The sequence below is a fragment of the Macrobrachium rosenbergii genome, chromosome 43 (genome assembly GCF_040412425.1).
Source record: "Macrobrachium rosenbergii isolate ZJJX-2024 chromosome 43, ASM4041242v1, whole genome shotgun sequence".
Lineage (NCBI taxonomy): Eukaryota > Metazoa > Arthropoda > Malacostraca > Decapoda > Palaemonidae > Macrobrachium > Macrobrachium rosenbergii.
Window position 1 is genome coordinate 54,177,142 of NC_089783.1, and position 21,983 is coordinate 54,199,124.

The 21,983-nt window shown below is 38.2% G+C and overlaps 1 protein-coding gene across 22 annotated transcripts in view; it reads right to left on the reverse strand.

Annotated features, from left to right (window-relative positions):
* Positions 1-21,983, reverse strand: part of LOC136828927 (uncharacterized) — a 321,892-nt gene that overhangs the window by 212,775 nt on the left and 87,134 nt on the right. For 3 of the 22 annotated variants that reach the window (XM_067087286.1, XM_067087284.1, XM_067087287.1), the window contains exon 1: positions 12,320-12,490. The exons of the other annotated variants lie outside the window; for them this stretch is intronic. The gene's annotated coding sequence lies outside the window, so the exon portion shown is untranslated. Of the gene's footprint in view, positions 1-12,319; positions 12,491-21,983 lie in introns of those variants that run through there. 22 annotated transcript variants of the gene reach the window in all.

The window sequence follows — 21,983 nt, forward strand, 5'->3', positions numbered from 1 at the left end:
AATCAGTTAAAATCACTTCGCTCCTTCTAAATTCATTTACATCAACATAGCTAAATCATTAAATACGAGAGCTTTTCTTTCTTTCATTCTCTTTTTTTTATTTGTTTATCAAGTATCTTTCTTTAATTCCTTTCGTCTGCAGTCTTCCGTTTCCTCCTCTCACGCATGGGCATCCTGTCCTTCGAAAGCTTGTAAGACAAGTTCCTAATTTTTCCGGTCTTCGGTCATGCACCACACTGACTCGCCGACAGGACCAGGACACTGGTAATTCGACTGACTGCGGTGCTGAAATTCCCGTCGTTGCAGTTGCATGCAATCGCCTTTGGTTGCCAACGTTCCCCAAAGATCACTGGACTAGTCTCCGGATGAATGGAAAGAATCGAAAAAAGAGAAAAGATGGGCAGTATTGTCATCCGGATTAGTTTCATGGTTCTAATTCCGCTCCCAGCATTCTCAATTAAGGTTACTTTGCCAAGACTGTTGGCATCGATTCCGAAACCTTTGATAAGGGCGATTCCAAGTCCTCTGAGATGAGGGCTGATTAATCGCCAAGTCTAGATGTTAAGGGGGTTGGGAGGGCCGAATGTTTTGAGGATTTTAATGTATCCCTCCAGTATCCTAGATTGTACTCCTTTTATTTCTTTTATTTTTTTTTTTTTGCAATGTGTTTAGTGCAGAAAATTTCATTAAATTAGTGGTGTATACTGTAGATATCCTTATTATACTGTATACTTACATATATGTGGTGTACTGTATATTAACATGTATATACTGTCTAATATTGTAAACAAGGTTAAAAGATTTCTCACAGTGCAATAGCCAACCAATGTGAAGAATTTGTAGAATCTGAACAGGGACCGAATCTAGAAATGCAGGATAAATGGGAAACGCCAATTATCAGGTAATAAGGGATTTATGAGAAAATTGCTATGCTCCTGCAGTACTAGTGATTATCACCAAATCAAAGGAAATGCCGCTTATCGAAAGCTACCAACTGTCACTTTTAAAGGATCCATGTTTGAAGGCTATACGTATCCGAGTTACGGTCTGGGCTGATTGGAAGCCATTATGAATTAGAGAGTATTTAGTGCCTGATTATTTATTCCTTAACTGTTCGCAGTGGTTCAGAGTTAATGAAATATAGATGATTACTCAGCAACCTTTAAATATTTGTACTCGTACTTCATCTCCTTACTTTTTCTTGCTGTCCAGCCACTCCAACTCCCTCTTTTCATTGTCTTGTGCGCTGAATGGCCGGAAGTGCCCCAGTGATTGGTTTTTGAGAGCCTAAATTGTTAGAATCTAAAATTTCAGGTTAAATGTCTATTCTTGAAAATATCTTGTTGTAGTGCTACTTTTGTTAGGTTGTATCCATCATTTAACATCATTAGCTACATGAACAACAAAGTTTTGAATTTCTTACTCGAAGATGGGGCCCTCATGGTCTCCTCTCACCATATAAATGAAGACTCAAAGAACAGTAAATTGATTAGTTGAAAGTTAAAGTCATTCTATAAATTTCCTATTAAGTCTTTTTGTATATACATTCTATATATATATATATATATATATGTATATATATATATATATATATATATATATATATATATATAAAATATATATATAAAGAAAAGATCCACGAAGAAAGAAAACAATGGAGTGCTGCGAGGCCTTTCGACTTGTCGTCCTTTACTTAGCAGATTCAGTTATGCATTTATATATATATATATATATATATATATATATATATATATATATATATATATATATATATATATATATATATATATATATATATATGAAGTGTTTTGATTTATACATACATTATCATGTAGGCATGTAACTGTATCCGCACGCCATTATACTAGAAGTCTCTGAACAGCCATCCCAGAAAAAAATCATTGATGCGAAAATGTTCTGGAGGTTTAGAGTATCTAATAACATCTGGTGAACTTTGGAGGGATCTGGCAATGCCTCCACGTGATTTGTCTAATTCGCCTTCGGCTACATCCAGTTAGATCGGGTAACGCCAGAGAGAGAGAGAGGGGTAGGGATTAGAGTAGCGGCCAGGGCACGGCGTCTCGAGGAGAGAGTTATAGCTATGACGCTTTCGTAACATCTATGTTGAGAAGTGACTAAACGCCCTCTTGAGCTCTGTAATCCCGTCTTGCCCTTTCTTAAATCCGCCAGATTCGAGCCTTTTCCTACATCCTCCATCTGGAGGAGAAGAAGAAGAAGAAGAAGAAGAAGAAGAAGAAGAAGAAGAAGAGAGAGAAACAAAATCATTCGTAAGATCTCCGTTTCTCCGTCTCTCATGGAAACGTCGTGATTATCCTCTCTCTCTCTCTCTCTCTCTCTCTCTCTCTCTCTCTCTCTCTCTAAATTGTCCTTAATTCCAGAAGAAGAAGAAGAAGAAGAGAGAGAAACAAAATCATTCGTAAGATCTCCGTTTCTCCGGCTCTCATGGAAACGTCGTGATTATGCTCTCTCTCTCTCTCTCTCTCTCTCTCTCTCTCTCTCTCTCTCTCTCTCTCTCTCTCTCTCTTCTTAAATTGTCCTTAATTCGAGAAATAATCGAATCGTCATCATGACTAGACCCTGAACCAGCGCCCTAACGTTGTTAGTTTCAACCGCCCGATCCCTGACTCCCTAACGAAAGGAAATATTTAAGATTTGAAATCACTGTTTATCTTTCAGGTTCTCTCCGAAGGTCTGAAGGAAACTTTGCTTTCTTCTGGTCTGCCAAGAGGAAAAAACACCTCAGACAAACACTCGAGTCGTGGGAGCAAGGGGAAGGGGCAGAACTATTAGCAAGAGACGATATAAATCGTTTTTCTTCTCCCCTGAGCCGCGAAGGTAACTCAAAGATACGTGGCGGGTGTTTGGAATCACGAGGGCTTTCTTGATTCAGTTTCGCGCATTATATTTTCTGGATTTCATTGTCTTCTTAATCTTCCTATTGTTGTATGTGGATATCCGTCGCTTTTTTTTACCCGGTGCTCTCCTCTGGAATGGACCACATTCTAGAGCAGTAAATAACGTTTTGCTCTAGATTAGTTTAAAAAAAACAGTAACCTCTTGAAAGCGGTTTTATGCCTCTTTCCTCATCGACTCTCTAAGCTCTCGAGCACCAACGCATCAATAACATACGAAAAATGACGAAACGAGCGAATGACACAAATCGAGTGGGGGAGAGAAGTTATAGAATCAAGAGATATAAATGAGCAAAATTGTGAGATAAACAATACAGTCTTAACAAGCACGCGTCATGATAAAGCAGGCTTAACTAAAAAAATATTAAATAAACCTATTATAATGCAGAAAACACACAAGCCATAATGAAGGAGAGAGAAAAGGAAAGATAATCCAATTATCCTCATGCTTTTTTGTAAATTCATCATTTCTAATCCTACATAGCTTTGAGACATAGTTTACAACACTGCCTCTTTAACGACAGAAAATTAAGTTGTACGATCATTTCTGACCGTTCAGCTCGATTGATATGCAACAAAGTGCTCGCAATTCGAGATTTCTTTCGCAGTCAGGTAAGCCACATAGACATCAGATAAGCAACACTTTTTCCAGGATTTATTGTTTAGTTACCTACGCTCCTGGCTTACTTGTCACATTGTGACCCATTGCCACAGAATGTATTCCATTTCTCAGTGCCGTTTGCCGACCCACGCCTCTCTTTCTTATGAGCAGTGGTCTTCTCCCTACGTTGAACTCTTCAGTCTCCTTGACTGCGAGTGTATGAACTCTCAAGGCAGAATTTTTCAGGTTTTCTGACAAAAACATCTTTCAAACCCAGTGGAGTATTTTCGAGATGCCTTTGATCTCAGCCGGACCGTAAAAATCCTGGCTGAGACGGAAGCAGCGTCAAGTACATTTAGTTGTAAAAAAACAAATTCTCTTACAATTAAAAACTAAAAAGATAAAAAGTCAAGATAACTTCGCAAGCGGCGCAAAAAATGCATTAAAGGGGAGAGCGAGAGATCTCCAGTTAAGTTCAGGCTATTGTTTTTTAATATTGTAATTATTAAGAATTATTTATTTATTATCGCTATTCTCCATGCGCTCATTTCCAGCAAAGAGCAGAACTTATATGGTAGAATTTTACAGGACAGAATGCCCTCATATTAAAAAGATAAAAATTAAGTTTCTAAGTCATTTAGCTGCTGGTTTATCAGTAAAAATTAAAATTTCATTGAGAAGTAAATAGTTTCAATGTCTGCAAAATAAAGTCCCGTTGAGATGAACGAATTTTGCCAATATTTAGTGCAAAATGTGCCAAGCTCGGAGCCGGATAAAAGAAGGGGGCTTACAGAAGTTGTAGCCTACCATTGGCAGTAGAAAAAAAAAAGCGTTACCAAGCGTGCAGCGGATTTGTGCTGTTTGGTGCAAGTGGCAATTACTCAGAGTGAACCCGGAAAGCAAGAGAGAATATTAAGTTAGTTATCAATTTTCAATCGCTGCACTTGAGAACACTAGGAAAGAAGGATGGAACTATAAAAAAAGTAGAAATAAATATGTTGATTTAACAGAGAATTTGGCAATATATATGTGTGTGTTTTTTTGTGTGTGTGCATATGCTCTATATATTTAGATTATCTGCACATAGAAACCAACAAATTTAAAAATGCTGAAATATATTCATGTAGATTTGATATCAGTTTTTCTTGCAGTTAGCTTTCAGTCTGCTTCTCTCTTAGATTAATAAAGAAACCGTCTAACATTAAACGTGACTTTTAAAACTAAAATCTGAAGCATCAGTTTCCTCATTGTGAGTATCATTAATTAAGCTGTTCTAAAAGCTGCGTTTTCTATCGTTTACAGGAGCCTCTTTTCCCATTAGGATCCTCTCTCTCTCTCTCTCTCTCTCTCTCTCTCTCTCTCTCTCTCTCTCTCTCTCTCTCTCTCTCTCTCTCATATTCAGTAAACCGAATTCATTATTTTGGAATAAAAAAAAATCACAGGCGATACAATGCGGTAAGGAACTACAGAAGATGAGGTGAAATTACTCAAAGTCGAGGAAGCATTAGAGAATTACCAATATTTAAAGCGAGTAAATTAATTGACCTGCCTAGTATTAAGACGGTAAAAAGAACAAACCGACCTATTATTTTGTTGATTAGTCTTCGTAATTACCATATACCTCAGTACATGCATGTATGTATGTGTAACTCTAAAGACAGGATATTACACTTAAGCGCCAAACTTTCGTTTCTACACACACACACACACACACACACACACACACACACACACACACACACATATATATATATATATATATATATATATATATATATATATATATATATATATATATATATATATTTATATATATATATATATATATATATATATGTGTGTGTGTGTGTGTGTGTGTGTGTGCTTGTTCTTGACATATGCTCATACCCCACATAAAAAGTATGACACGCAACCTGCGTATTTTCTAATTAATATTTCCCAAATAACATTTTCCGTGATGTCATATAGGTCAGTATAACGTCAGTGACAGATATAGGTAAGATAGTTCCCTCGCATCTCCGCATCTGCCAATAAGCTGATCAGCCAACCAGCTATTGGCGGAAAATTACTAGATATCAGAGGGTTCCCAGGAGTGTGTGAAGAAAGCAGTCTTTACCTCAGTTCCTCGAAATCTTTCTATTTCAGCACTAGAAATTTTTGCCAACTTTTCAATGGTGTGAAATTAACTCTAAGTGAGGTTTCCTCCTCCTCCTGCAATTTTTCTGAAGTGTTGCAGCTTAGTTTTTCAATTTTTTTTTTTTACTGAACTGTTCAATTGAAAACATTGCTTTTGGGATTTTCAAATATTTTTTTTACTGAACTGTACAATTGAAAACATTGCTTTTGGGTTTGTCAGATATTTTTTTTATGAACTGTACAATTGAAAACATTGCTTTTGGGATTTTCAAGTATTTTTATTACTGAGCTGTACAGTTGAAAACATTGCTTTTGGGATTTTCAAATATTTTTTCTACTGAACTGTACAATTGAAAACATTACTTTTGGAATTTTCAAATATTTTTTTTACTGAACTGTACAATTGAAAACATTGCTTTTGAAATATTTTTACTGGATTGTACAACAGAAAACTTTTGGGTTTTCAAATATTTTTTGTACTGAACTGTACAATTGAAAACATTGCTTTTGGGATTTTCAAATATTTTTTTACTGATTGTAAACAGAAAACATTGCTTTTGGGTTTTCAAATTTTTTTCTACTGAACTGTACAATTGAAAACATTTTTTAGGATTTTCAGATATTTTTTTACTGAACTGTACAACTGAAAACATTGCTTTTGGGTTTTTCAAATATTTTTTTACTGAATTGTACAACAGAAAACATTGCTTTTGGGTTTTCAAATATTTTTTGTACTGAACTGTACAATTGAAAACATTGCTTTTGGGTTTTTCAAATATTTTTTTACTGTACAATTGAAAACATTGCTTTTTGGGACAAGTATTTTTATTACTGAGCTGTAAAAAACATTGCTTTTGGGTTTTCAAATATTTTTTACTGAACTGTACAATTGAAAACATTACTTTTGGAATTTTCAAATATTTTTTTTACTGAACTGTACAATTGAAAACATTGCTTTTGGGTTTTTCAAATATTTTTTTACTGGATTGTACAACAGAAAACATTGCTTTTGGGTTTTCAAATATTTTTTGTACTGAACTGTACAATTGAAAACATTGCTTTTGGGATTTTCAAATATTTTTTTACTGGATTGTACAACAGAAAACATTGCTTTTGGGTTTTCAAATATTTTTTCTACTGAACTGTACAATTGAAAACATTACTTTTGGGATTTTCAGATATTTTTTTTACTGAACTGTACAACTGAAAACATTGCTTTTGGGTTTTTCAAATATTTTTTTACTGAATTGTACAACAGAAAACATTGCTTTTGGGTTTTCAAATATTTTTTGTACTGAACTGTACAATTGAAAACATTGCTTTTGGGTTTTTCAAATATTTTTTTACTGAATTGTACAACAGAAAACATTGCTTTTGGGTTTTTCAAATATTTTTTTTACTGAACTGTACAACTGAAAACATTGTCTTTGGTCTTGTTCGATTTTGTTCCTACTTTTAGGAAAGGTTTACGAAAAAGTAGTGCTCGGACGTTTAAAGTGACTTTATGGGAGTCATGGTAGTGTAACTTTTGACCTTTCAGGAGGGTCAAATGTGAAAGAAGTTTTAACTTTGGCCATACCTTTGAACTATACGAGGTAGACTTCACGTATGGAATGCATAATCCGCTGACAATGTTAATGTACAGAATGAGGTCAAGATCAACTTTATACTCAGATGTCAAGGTTCAAGTAGGAAATTCATTTTGAACTATACGAGTGGACCTCATTCACATTTTGAATGCGTCTTTTTCGGAATATTTAGCAAAATTTTTTCCTACACACAGACATTGGTATATTTAGCAAGCTTCTTAATTGTTTAATATATATATATATATATATATATATATATATATATATATATATATATATATATATATATATATATATGTATGTATATGTGTGTGTAATATCTATCTATCTATCTATCTATCTATCTCTCTATCTATCTATATATATATATATAAATACATATCCATGATGTGTGTATGCATACATGTATAAATTTGTCTATTAAGATTTCTTGTTAAAAAAATAAATACGCTGCTCTGCCACTTGGACGTAATGGACCTACGGGCGTATGTATACATCCAGTGCTACAGGACGTATTTATGACCTACCGGTAAATACAGGATGTACGCAGCTTTCCACCTGCAATGGGTGTATGCTTACGGACATGTGACCCAAAGCACAGGATCTAATCCCAAGTGTGTAAGTATGGTGCTTCAAACTTCTTTTGTAACTTAATGCGTCAAGTGATTCAGAGCAACACGACTTCTCGTACTTTTTCAACTCTCGTTTTTGTCAGTCGCATCCCGTGGATCGAAAAGCGCTCCGGAGAAAAGACAGTTGTCTTTCTCCGGATAGTAATCTTTGGGATTCCCACCAATCCGTACAAATGGATATGTCGCCTCGCTACGACGGCACGAATAAGAAGAAGGATTAGGAGAGAAAGAGAGAATACTTAAAATAATATTACTAGAGAGAGATTGATAATGATAAAAGCATAATATTACTAGAGAGTAAGAAAGAGAGTAAGCATTCAGTTAGCAAATAGTACAGAGGGGAACGTGGTAGCGAGAGATGACAATAATGAAATAGGAAGGTATGGACTCTTGTGGAGTAGGAATCGAAAAACTGATATATTTGTGTGCACTGCAACGAAGGAAAGAGTTAAAAAGAGAATATAAGAGAAAAGAATTTTATCGCAGAAATATTCCTAGAAGTTAAACATAAAGAAGGGGTTTCTCATACTCAAACAAATGAAAACAAACGTATGGATAGGCCCACGAAAAAGTCCAAGAAAGGAAAGACGTTTTCAGGCTTGTGTATAGACACAAAAAGAGACGAAATACGAAACTGTTTGCTGTGGGCCAATTTGTGTATACGTGCGTCTCTCATCTTGAAGGCCACTTGATGGAGCGTCGATCCTAGGAACCGTGGGTCCGATTACTCCTTTACTCAGTCCATAGCAAAGCATGAGTGTTGTATTCGTGACTATTCGAAAAATGTTTCAAGTACCTCGGGAGCACCGAAAAATACGCGAGCAAGAACGAAGGTTTGGCAGCTCGGAAAATATTAGATGAGATTTGGGAGCCTTCCACCTGTTTTGGTTTGCATCTCAGCAAGCGTGCAGTGTTGATCCCAAGCATTAAGGAGCAGAGATAAAGCACTGATGAATTCAGCAAGAGCAAAATCAACCTGCTTTAAGTCTGACATGATTCTGAATAACATGAATTTCAAGAAAGCAATAAAGTTCAAATTTTATGTGCTTAAAACCCGACGTAAACATGACGTAACGCTGTTCTGATCTCACCCCTGTTTGCCAGATTGTGTCTTGAGTAAAATAATCAAAATTGGTAAAAAAAAGCATTTACCAAACAGCACCATATTTCCAGAATTGCTTGTTAAGCAGAAATTAAACCATCGTTTGTAAATTCATCTGACCGTGCCATGACCATTAGTATATCAACTCATTCTTTTGTGCTCCAAGGACCTAACAACAACATATCATAATATATCACATGATATAATGAACTCCATTACATTACATAATAAACTATTCTGCTACTGGAAAAAAGTTACAGCAGCGTTTAATAACTCGATATTGATTCCTCCGAACGACCAAAATTTTCCCCGGGCCAAAAACTTTTATTTTCGGTGATGATGAAATCCGCAAAGATACGGAAGCCCGCAAAATCATAGCAGAAACGCTGGCCGTTGTTTATTAAATAAAAGCCAAAGGCAACGTTAGCTTTAGGGCTAAATAATTCCTGCTCAAAAATGCGTTCGGTGTTGCATATTAAAACTCGACGTAAACTTTTTAGTTCAATTCGACATGTAGTGGCGTAAAGCAAAAGTGATGAATATTTCACGGCAAACCAGATCAAATCATTCCATAATTATAATTCTCTCTCTCTCTCTCTCTCTCTCTCTCTCTCTCTCTCTCTCTCTCTCTCTCTCTCTCTCTCTCTCTCTAGCGAAAGATTTAGGAGAGTTTTACGTCGAGTATGCTCATAGCCACCATTTATTTCAGAAAAGAAACTCTCACAAAATCATTCGTAAGATCTCCGTTTCTCCGTCTCTCAAGATCTCCGTTTCTCTCTCTCTCTCATCTAGGAAACGTCGTGATTCTCTCTCTCTCTCTCTCTCTCTCTCTCTCTCTCTCTCTCTCTCTCTCTCTCTCTCTCTCTCTCTCTCAGCAAAAGATCTAGGAGAGTTTTACGTTGAGTATACTCATAGCCACCATTTATTTCAGAAAAGAAACTCTCTCTCTCTCTCTCTCTCTCTCTCTCTCTCTCTCTCTCTCTCTCTCTCTCTCTCTCCTAGCGAAAGATTTAGGAGAGTTTTACATTGAGTATACTCATAGCCACCATGTATTTCAGAAAAGAAACTCTCTCTCTCTCTCTCCCCCACCCTGCATATCTCAGAAAATTTAAGCATTAGCTCGGTAAGACTAACGTCGGGGGCTCTCATCAAATCAATGGTAAGTTTTCAGCCCACAGGTTGTCAAGGGCGGATTACGTTGATCTTTCAATTGAATTTTATGGAGGAAGAAAACTTCGAGATTCCTTTCTGATTACTTTATGGATTGAACGTAGGATTACAAGGACTTGGGGAACATAAATTGTAATTGCTACCGCCTTACCTAACTTGCGAACACTGTAAATTACGTTTGCACTCGTGAGTAGATATTTGTATATGCCTTGCTTATAACTTTATAACTTGCTGTTATTTTTCGCATCATTCCATCCATAAAGATGTTAAATTGCCAGGACAACCTAAAACATCTTTCCACAGCACACCAATTTTAACACGTTTCACTGCCGATTGGAAAACGTTTTTTCACTCAGAAACATACATGTATACCATACATCATCAACTACCTCTACAGTGCCCCTGTCAGTCATATCAGAAGCTTTCTCTAGGTCCACGTGAGGCAACATGAAGCATTTCATCTATATTTAAGCTTCTCACATAACTGTCTCATAATCAGCATCTGAGTGTAACACCATCCCTTCATAAACCAACAATGTTCTTCCCCTGTAAGTGATTCTTGTACTTGTCTTACTTTCATTGTCAGATTTCTGTCACGTATTTTCCTTGACATACTAAGCTGTGATGTGCCTATTATTCTTACAGTCACGTTTGTAACCTTTACCCATATACTCTCTAGAAGCTAAGGTCACTGAGTTCTGTTACATCTGCCACACTTTGAACCAAGCACTTTCTTTCCTGACAAGACTTTTAAATTACCTATCCCTTTTCATTGGCCTTTCCACCTCCACTATTTCCTCATGACCAAACCAAATCAAAAGACGATGACATATCTGTCCCCTACGATCAGTAGATAGATTGACAGATAACTCATTCCTTGTATAGCAAGAACTGAATGAGATGTTATCCATTCTAATTCATATCATTAATGATTTTCCTCGTCTCTTCTAGGCATTTGTGGTGTAGACCACCAATATAAATTCTGAACGACCGGTGAGCGTGCAGGAAAAAAAAAGAGAGCCGTTACGATGATTGACAGCTTATTGTGTGGGTCTAGACTATATTCTCCAGTTTCGTCTTTATTTTATTTTTATGCCATATGATACGGTAAGAGTTTATGGAAATAGTATGCATACAAACATACATATATATCAACCATTCGTCCGCTTACCTAACCGCATCTACATACGGAAAAAGAATAGCTACGCGAACAACAGGCCAAGAGGTATAGGAACTTTCCTGTGTGTGCGATTCCTTACGTTCGGGATGTTCAGAGTATGACAGTTGGCTGGCACTTGAATGACACCTCTGCCCGCAGATGGGGGTCGCTTCCCCTGCGAGCTTATTATCCCTCTCGGAGGAACAGGAGGAGGAGAGTGAAATAAGTGGTCGATGTCAAAGGAGGGGAGGAGGAGGCGGAAGAGGAGGAGGAGGAGGAAAATGAGAATCAATGGTAATAACAAAATCGCGGATCTTTTTGGGGAGGAAATCGAGAGGAGCAGATGAAAAAGAGACTGAATTTTCCGTAATGAAATGTTTGTATATAGCCTGCTGATGGATCGTGTGTTCACTCTCTCTCTCTCTCTCTCTCTCTCTCTCTCTCTCTCTCTCTCTCTCTCTCTCTCTCTGACATACCAAGCTAAACAAGGGCCTGAGAGTAGTTCACAAAATTGTGTTGTCTCTTCTTACTGAGTTACTCCTGTCCTGAGCAAAGTTGAACTGTTGCCAGAACGGTTTCACGCCATCACTTCCCCACTTAAATATTTCGGTCAATGTTCCATTTAATGAGCTTTATAAAAACTTAATGCCATAGTTTCGGCGCCCTCACTTCCCCCACTCGCAGTACCAAAATCCGTCTTTGTAGGTAACCACGAAATCATACATAACCTGCTCATTGAACCGTGTAGCCGTTAACACTTATATTTTGTTGATCCGTTACATCAAATTGTATTTTTCTACGTACTGCAAAATGATTCAAGGCTCGCGGACACTTGTTGGAATCGGTTTCATCGGGGAAATGCGGAACGAAACCAGCGAGCACTCGTGATGTTAGGCTTCAAGAACCGTGAGAAGATGTGTCCATGCATTGCCCTGGGATGAATTTGTTGGTGGTGATGTAGATGGTAACGACACTGGTTCACTTTTTGTTACCTCACCTATCGCGAAGGAAGAAGAAGAAGAAGAAGAAGAAGAAGAAGTCGGAAGGGGAGAGGTGAGGTAGAGATGTCAGCCTTAGACCACCCCGAGTCCTGTGCTTGGTCTCTCTCCCCACACACCCTTAGCTCTCTCTTTCTCACACTATCACACACTACACCAGCCACCCGACTGAAGAGGTACACGTCAAGGCACCTGTGCCATTCCCCTTCTTTCCCCAACTCTCTCTCTCTCTCTCTCTCTCTCTCTCTCTCTCTCTCTCTCTCTCTCTCTCTCACCAACTCTTTCTCTCTGTCTCACACACACACACACGTACACTCTCACCCACCATCTCTCTCTCTCTCTCTCTCTCTCTCTCTCTCTCTCTCTCTCTCACCTCTCTCTCTCTCTCTCTCTCTCTCTCTCTCTCTCTCTCTCTCTCTCTCTCTCACACACACACACACACACACACACACACACACACATACTCTCACCCACTCTCTCTCTCTCTCTCTCTCTCTCTCTCTCTCTCTCTCTCTCTCTCTCTCTCTCTCCATAACTATTTCCCTTGAAACAGGTGCACGTACCCATCCACTGTCTCGACGCCCTAATGCCAAGAACCATCTCTTCTATTCTATCTAATTCTGCCATTGTCCAGTTCATCCTCCGTTGTCCTGTCTCCCTACAAGTGATGGGAAGAAGAAGAAGAAGAAGGAGAATATAGGACGTAGGCAGATGATTGATTTGTTTTGCACGTGGCTGCTGCATTGCAAGGCTTCGACAGTGGTTACTATCTTTTAGGTACTGTACGCAGTATTTATATAACCGAGTGGTTAACTCGACAGACGGCCCTGAAAAAATACGGGAAGCTGTGCTTTAAGCAATAATGGTTGTTGCTAGTTAGTTGCTGTCATTGCTGTTAAAATCGACGGCAGTGTCGGTGATGCCTAGCAAAGAAGACTTCGCCGCCGCCCTCGATCTGTGAGGCACCAGCGTTGGCCAGACTAAATTCAAGTCCTGCTGAAACCAAGATAGACTGGCCAAGTCCTGACCTCTCCGGGCGCCAACAATGCCACACCACGAGCCTCCGGGATATATATAAAATTCGGGGGAATCTCAATTCGAATAGAGGACACCATTCAGTCTGCTGTCGTAACTTGTGGGTAATCATGCGATTTTATCAATGTAACTTACCAAAATTTTTCTCCTTGCATTGACGGAATTCTTAAAGTGAATATATTAAGAACAAACTTGGTATGGGATTCTTTAACTTTTCATTTATCGTTAAAAAAAAATGTTTTCTTTATATCGAAGTGAATATATCAAGTACGACCTTGGTGTGTGATTCTTTAATTGTTCATTTATCGTTTAACAAAATGCTTTCTATAAATCAATTAGGTATGACATTATTGTGTTCTCTCTGCCTCTCTTTTTCACTGGACATGTTGGTAATTCGACAGTTGTCATTAATATTGCCAGAGAGAAAATAAAAAAAATAAAAAAGGACCCAGGAAGGTCAGTGTCAAGCCCTGACACTTGCATATCGATCATAGTTGACAGGCTCTTTCCTTCCTTCTTCCTCTCGAAACACCTCCCAGCCCCTCCCCTCCCCCTCCCCGGTCGTGCGGCGTGTGCTACATTTCGTGCAGTTACGAATTTAAAGACCCGTTTAAAGCGGACATTTACCACTCCAGAATCTCTCTCTCTCTCTCTCTCTCTCTTTCTCTCTCTCTCTCAGTCAGAGATTGAAATATCAACTTAATGTCTCCGCCTTCATACGTACACACAAGTATGATTATTTATTAAAGTGGTAATAATAATAATAATTGCATTTATTGATAAATGATTCTTAACTAATAATACAGGTGCGTTTTAGTTCAAAATCCATCATATGAACTTCAGCCCCTTGTGCAAGATGCCCCAAACCTGAGGAGATGCCTTTACAGAAGTGGAAGCCTCTCGCTGTGGTTTGCCGATGATGAGCATTTATTTATATGTAACTGGATTCTCCATCAAATTTTAGCCATTTCATAGCACTTAGTCTTTCCTCTAAAGATGTATTTACCAAAAAAAAAAAAAGTCACCGATCTCTATGGTAATGATAATAAAATTTTCTCAGTGGGATGAAAGTAGACTATTTCAACACCCTTCCGGCCACCTCTTCCCAACTTTATTCTGCGAAGTTCTTCCTCATCTGCTTCACCATACTTCGATAGTCACATACCTGTCAAATGCGGACGCTTTGCTTCCCCACGGTTAATCCCCACCCTGTTTCACGTATAATTTAGTTCTTCAAGCTTTTATACCGTATAAATAGCTTGGTTTACTTTGGTAAATGTCATTTTGTGTAATGTATCGATCAAAACTTATTTACCAGCATTTTCAGGCTGCCGGAAGGTCAGTCTTTTGCATGTGACGAAAGCAACTCAAAAGCCACTTCATGTCTGAGGTTCTTTTAAGTCCTTGGGAAGAAAGAGACTCAAGAACGACTCAAGAAGTGTAAGCGCACGTGCCGTGCATCTCAGAAATAGCACTGAATCGCGCCCAGACATTGCGTATGTAAAGCTCAGGTGTCACTCCCAGCTCTCATTTGATTGATTCCAGTGTAATTTAACTGAATTTTTCTATGACGATTAGAGGTTAATCCGTAGCAATATTTCTAAAATACCAATAACGAAAACTTCGTCGCTTCTGACGCGAACTCTATTTTGATAACAGAAATACGCCACGTTTTGACGTTTTTTCATGAGAAAGTCTAACGAAACAGACGTTGTTCCCACAGCCAAACGACAGCTTAGAAGGAAAACAATGCCGCCGGCAAATCCGACTCGTGGCTTTGACATATATCTCTTATTATAATAGACGGAGCAGCCCCATGTCGCAGCAAAGTTAATACTGGCTGTAACAAATATTAATATTTGCATATTGCGTGTCGTTAAGTAATGTGAGCAATGCAAGCAACAGTCTCTCTCTCTCTCTCTCTCTCTCTCTCTCTCTCTCTATGTATATATATTATATATATTATATATATATATATATATATATATATATATATATATATATATATATATATATATATTATATATATATATGACTATATATGTATATTATATATGTGTGTATGTGTGTGTATGCATGTGACTGTGTTCATGTGTAAAATATTACGAAAACTTCCGTAAAGAAAAAATATTGCAGGAATGCGAAAAGTAAACAAGTAGATATTCTGCCCTTACCAAAGAATGATGTCAAAATTGTTTAAAGGATAAAAATCAAACTTCACTGCAGATTGACAGCGCTGGCGGAGTGTTGTTATGTCATGCATTCGATTGCTGACGTGATAATCGAACTGTTTTCCACTAATGCTACTTTTTTTGCTGCTGTTCAGGAACAGCGGTAACTGACGAAACTAGATAAATACTGTATTTTCAACTCCGCCGGCGAATGTGGACAAACAACCCACCAGTGTTGTGTGTCTGTCTAAATATTATAAACGGAATTCAGTAATATTTTGCGGGGAAGAGTCTATCAGGTTTTGATAGGATTCCAGCTTCTGATGCGGATCGAACTGGACTTTCCGTATTGTTTTTATTCTGCGACAAGATCTCTCAAAACGTTGTTAATGGATTTCAATAGCATTTGGTTGGGGGAGGGGAGATGCGGGGGTTATAGGGGGCGGGTTATAGGAAACGGTGCTATACAGCCAGGTTACGGATCAATGATTTTTTTAGCTGTAACTGAGGTACACGGTGAGAGTTTTAGCAATTGCGACTACAAAGGGTTTTTTCTCAATTTTTTCACGTTAGTAGAGGTATGACGTCTCTATGGGAGTTTTCTATTTCTACATTTAATTTTTTTCGCTGACCAGTGACCTTGTATGGAATAAAACGGTGATGCTGACACCAGCACATAAGGCAGCTCGCAGAATTAAAAGAAAATAATACTTATCCATTCAAAGGATATTTATAATTGTAGATTTCAATTCTTTTTCGAGTTTGTTCTAAAGAAACTTTTATACTCTTGCACAGTATTACAAAATCACAGTGTCAGGAGACATAACCCTGGATTGCATAATTGCGGATGAGGATATCAGTTTAAGGTCCTAAGACAATCTCGCAACAATTTCCAGTCCCAGAGCAAGGACACTTTACTTCTTAGCTTATTGCAGAGTATGGTGCTTCTGATGTCGAATGCCTGTAATTGCTGCTACTTTGTCGGGTTGGAAGGACGAATGTGGCTGGCACTTCTCTCTAGGACCACAGACGCAACTGTATAAGTTAAGTATACCTTAGTTTAACCAGACCACTAAGCTGATTAACAGCTCTCCTAGGGCTGGCCCGAAGGATTAGACTTATTTACGTGGCTTAGAACCAACTGGTTACCTCCGAACCACATTATAGCGAGAAATGAATTTCTATCACCAGAAATATATTCCTCTAATTCTTCATTGGGCGGCCGGAGACTCGAACTCGGGACTAGCAGAGTGCTAGCCGAGAACTCTACCGACTCTTCCAACGAGGAACTGCAACTGTACAAGAGACTTCAGCTCATCAACATCTTGGCGATTAGGAAGGCATTTCCTTCTGAATCTGTACTGCACTGGCTCTCTTCAGTAATGCATGGACCCACGTTACGGCAGACCATACGGTCACTCTTGCATTTACCGGGTCATGCCAGAGACCATCGGTCTTATGGGGTATACGAAGAGGTATGTGTCATGTCTCTTAAAAGGATTCCTTCAACTACCCTGGTGTGCGTTGTTTACTCGACTTCCCGTGGCGCTTCCTGAATAGACTTTGTCTCGGTGCCCCTTCCTCGGGTGCAAGCATCCTGTCTGACGGTATCGTGCAGTTTGTACAAAGTTCAGTGGCAGTGTTGGCTCCTTTCTTTAAACGGAGTGTTAAAGTATAACACTGCCTTTTGTTTATAATAAATTCACTATGACCTGCTAAAATTATATGCTAATAAAAATCAAAAGAATAGTAAAATAAAAACGTGCATAACGAGAAGCACTGAGATATGGATGATGCTAAACATTCATGAGGATATTTAAATGAAAGAGGTCTTAAGGTATTTGTCAGGATGGGATTTAAGCGAAATATATCACTGTATTCATGAAAGGAGACACATTACATTACAGGTAGGATACAACAGCATGATCCAATAGCTGCACCATTCAGCCAAGTCGCATTCACGTGACAAAAAGGTTAAATACAAGTAAGAGACTTACTGATAGCCCAACAAGCGCTTCATACGATTCTGGCATTTGCCAAAGATTCGTTCTCCACTTAATGCCGTTGACTTGTTCTCAACTTGTTTGTGATATGTATGCAATAGCATTTCAGACGAGTGCATATGACATGTTTTACAGGGGTCTGGACGCACCCTAACGTATTTAATCTATATTTATTTGCTATTTTCATATTCGTTGTTATCGACTGCTCTTCGTATCACGTTCCCTTTCCTCATGTCTATTCTGTGGAAACGTTCTTTGCGTTCTGATGATATTCTATGCTGGTTCCGTATGATTATGAGTTCAGAAGGCGAATAGTAATAAAAAAAAAAAGTCAAAACAATAAACTAAATTATGAGAACTTAAGTTAAATATTGATGTTATTGAGGATAGAATTCAAAGTTTATATAAAAAATACTTCATAGTTTTAAGCAGAAGAATTCAAAATTCTTCATATATTTAACTGGAAGTATAGAGTTTACAAAATGAGTTGAGGATAAGAACACGGGCGTACGCTTGCATTTAATTCATAGATGCTTGGATTCCTAAGGCTAATTAAATCAGCTTAAGGTTCACTCAGTACAGTTAAGCAGCATCAAGTATGATCGCTTAAATGTCAGACACCCTGGGACATAGGCATTGGTCTAGCAACCCCATCCCAAACCTCATTGCCCGGTAATTGGTTAAGCGCAGAGTTAACGATTTTACCTCCTAAGAACGGAGCTTACTGAAACTTCTAGCAGACTTTGAGTTTGATTTTAGCTGTAATGGGAGAACGTTCTTATGTTCAAAATGAATATGGAGAGTCTGCAAAAAAATGGAGATTATTAGTCAGAAGTTCAATAAGCAAAGGGCAACATTTCGAAGGATCAATATCTTGATTTTAAGTTCAGCTGTCATCATAATGCTGAAGATACTTTTACTTTTGTTTTCTTTCCTGTGAAGGCCAGTTGGATGACATCCAAACGCCTTCAACAGTTCTGATCTACCGAAAAGAGATGATTAAAACTCTAGAGAATAAAAAGAAGTCGGCCTTGTTTTAGAAGAATGTGTGTTGACCAGTAATTATTAAAACTTTATGTTTTAGCTCAAAGGCTTCGTTAGTTAAGATATGAAGAATCTGAGAAACAAAACCTTTGCTATTAGGATCGGAAGGTCATAATATGACACCGAGATATAAAAATGTCAGTAGCTTTGCAACTGAATCTGGCAGGGTGTGGATATTACTGCAAAATACAGTCAGTTACTAACGAAAATATCCAGAAGAAAGATTAAAATTCCTAGCTGCAAAAAAAAAAAAAAAACTCCTAGGTCAAGAGACTAAAGTTAAGGAAAGTAATAAATGAATACGTTTTAAAGGGCCAAAGCTTATTAAATTATTTATAGAATATCAGGTTTTTTGCATTAGAAGTTCAAGAAGATTTGAAGATCTTTGTTCCTGGTATTTGACAAAGTACATTCGCCTCCTCAATGGTCTGAGTGTATACTTCTGAGACTGAATAATCCATCTGTTCACTAAATCATGAAGGAAAGAGCCCTGATCTCATTGGTCAATATGAAAGATAATCTACTGAAAGCCCTTTGGCTGGAGCATATTTCTCCTCACCTTATTTTTGCTTTCTCTGTGAAGGATAATAACCATCTAAAAACCCTCGTGAAATAGAGGTCTTCCAGCAACTCGACCGATTTTTCAGGAACACTGCCCTTCCCGGAATGGTCAGAGCAACGAAAAATAGAAATTCTCAGCTCTCCTTTATTCCTAATGGGAGCGTTTATGTTCCACCTCTCTCTCTCTCTCTCTCTCTCTCTCTCTCTCTCTCTCTCTCTCTCTTCTCTCTCTCTCCTTACTTCCTCGAAACAGCTGCCCACCGTAGCCGTCCCTTTTGTGTACTTGTCTTTGTAAGAAGCAAGTCTTCCATAAAGGACTTATTGACACACACATTAAGAGTTAGATCGCGCTACTTCTCGGGTCTCGCCCTCAAACCTGTCCACTGGTTCCCCCCTCTACCCATCCCCCACCCCGGAGGTCCTCGTCAACCCCGCACCCATTTTATTTTACATTCCTTCCACCTCCTCTTCACTCCTTGGCCACCCACCAGCTTCATTTTCCACCTCCTTCGTTAAACTGATAAGAACATTAAATTCAGCTTGGCAAAAGAATTTTTATTCTGACTGATACAGGTTGCTTTGGTTAGAAATATTTATGGCCCGGAACCGTAAAGTTTTCTTGCTTCTGGAAGACGTTTACCAAATCCGAGTAGTTCCTTGGTTAAGGAAGTTAAGTTAGTTTAACCAGACCACTGGGCTGATTAACAGCTCTCCTAGGGAGTGTGTCCTTATCTACTATGTTCAGTAAAAGATCATCGTAATTCGTTCGGCTTTTCTCAGTTTCATTCTTGCTTTCTTCTTTGCATTGTTCATCCCTTATTTCCAAATAGGGCATTCTGTTCTGCAAAAGCTCATTATGCAAATTCATAGAGTTCTGACTTGTCCTTGATGGTGTCAAAAAAGCTCACGTGCTCTCCACTCACTAATTTCCCGTGAAATTTTCCCTCCTGGGGTTGATTTATTCAAGAAAAAATTTGATGGATAGTGCCTTAATCAACAGAGTAATTCATTAGCATTTCAGTTATAAGGACTGGAAATCTATGACACACACACATACACTAAGAAAGTACACCATTATATTCATTTCTATTCTTATATAATAAGGTATGCATACTTACATAAAAACATGCATGTGCAGAAGTTACATGATATTCTTAATTTAAATACATGCTTTAATTTGTAGAGTATTTGTAGTCTGCTCTATGAAAGCTTGCTTTGGAAAACGTAGCAAATTGACTTGTTCCATAATAATGAATGGATGATAGTAATGAGAGAAGAAGACAACAAAAAATAACAGATGAGGTAGTGGAACACTTATAAGATAACAATTGTATGTAATGGAACAAGTATGACAAATATATTGTATCTGTAACGAAAGCCGATGGAAGAAATTAACTTACAACTTTTGCGACTCCCGACTCCCTCCCTAAATGCCTAAGCCTCTCCCATTCAGAACTATAAACGGAGAAGAAAATTGACAATACAACTCTTCTGAATCATCCCCTTGAAGGATTCACCTCCGCCATAAAAGAAAACAAAAAAGAAGACTAAGAACGTCACAAAAAGAAAAAGATCCATAAACCCTCGCTATTCATTGCCCTGAAGAATTCCCCCCCTTTTCCCCACAATAGAGAAGAAGAAAAGGAAGAATGCTGGAAGATACTTCTGGTGGAATCTTCAGCCACTTCTTTCTGACATAATTAGACGTCTGGACGGACAGGTAAAGGAAAGGCAATCAAATTCCGTTCTTGAAACCAGGATACAATCACTCTTTGACCCCTCAACGGCTCTCTCTCTCTCTCTCTCTCTCTCTCTCTTTGATTGCTTGAGCCTAAGGTTTTTTAGGCTGCTTTACGCACGTAATCGTTTTAATGTATCCCTGACAATCTGAAATAATCATTTTTATTTACTGGTCTACGTCAAACTTGCTTTCATCCTAGAGGTCGTAACGCCTTTTGATTTTCTAGAAAGAAAACAATATAAATAGGCAATTGTTCGTAATCTTTTATTCCATTTTCACTCGTCAGTGCTAACTGGTGTATTCTTTCGCTTCCCTAAACCCTTGAATTTCCTAAAATATATTTTGGACGGAACCTTTGTGCACTACGCAAGGTACTATACTAAGCCCAAGCATATGCAGTTATTGCTGTGCAGTTGTTTGACACAAATGAAACCTCATTTATTTCCTCAAATCCGACAGAAAGCTAATTCTCATCTTGTAACAGAAATTGCTTAAACCAATGTCTTTTCTATTATCATTCAGAGCTGTCGAACTGAAAATCGCTAATGATTTAAAGAAGAAGAAGAAGAAAAGATTATTGCTGTGCAATTGTTTCGCTAAACCAACGGGCCACAATACCAGACTGCCACAGGGCTGCCCTGAAGGATTTTGAAATAACGGACGGAACTGAAGCAAGACAAAGTGAAAGAAGCTGGACAGCTAGTTAGGAAAAAGCCAAAGGAGACTTGCGGGTGGAAGGGGATGCGAAAGCAAAAGCCAAGAGCTATGTATTTGGGGCAAAAGTACACTAAAAGGACCTTTAGTTAGCGCCCACAGTGTTCTACGCAAGACACTTCTTCTTCTTCTTCTTCTTCTTCTTCTTCTTCTTCTTCTTCTTCTTCTTCTTCTTCTTCTTTCTGTGCATCTTTTCCCTCTACGCAAGACGTGCTGTTGGCATTTCCAACAAGAACTCCCCTCAGAGGGGTTGTTGGAAATGCCCCTCTGAGGGGAACGCAGTGACAATAACAATCCATCCCATTTCCGCTATCATTAAGATCTTCATCAGTGGCAGCATTTTCTTTCGATCATCACCATTGTGAACAATGAAGTAACTCTGATGAATATCTGC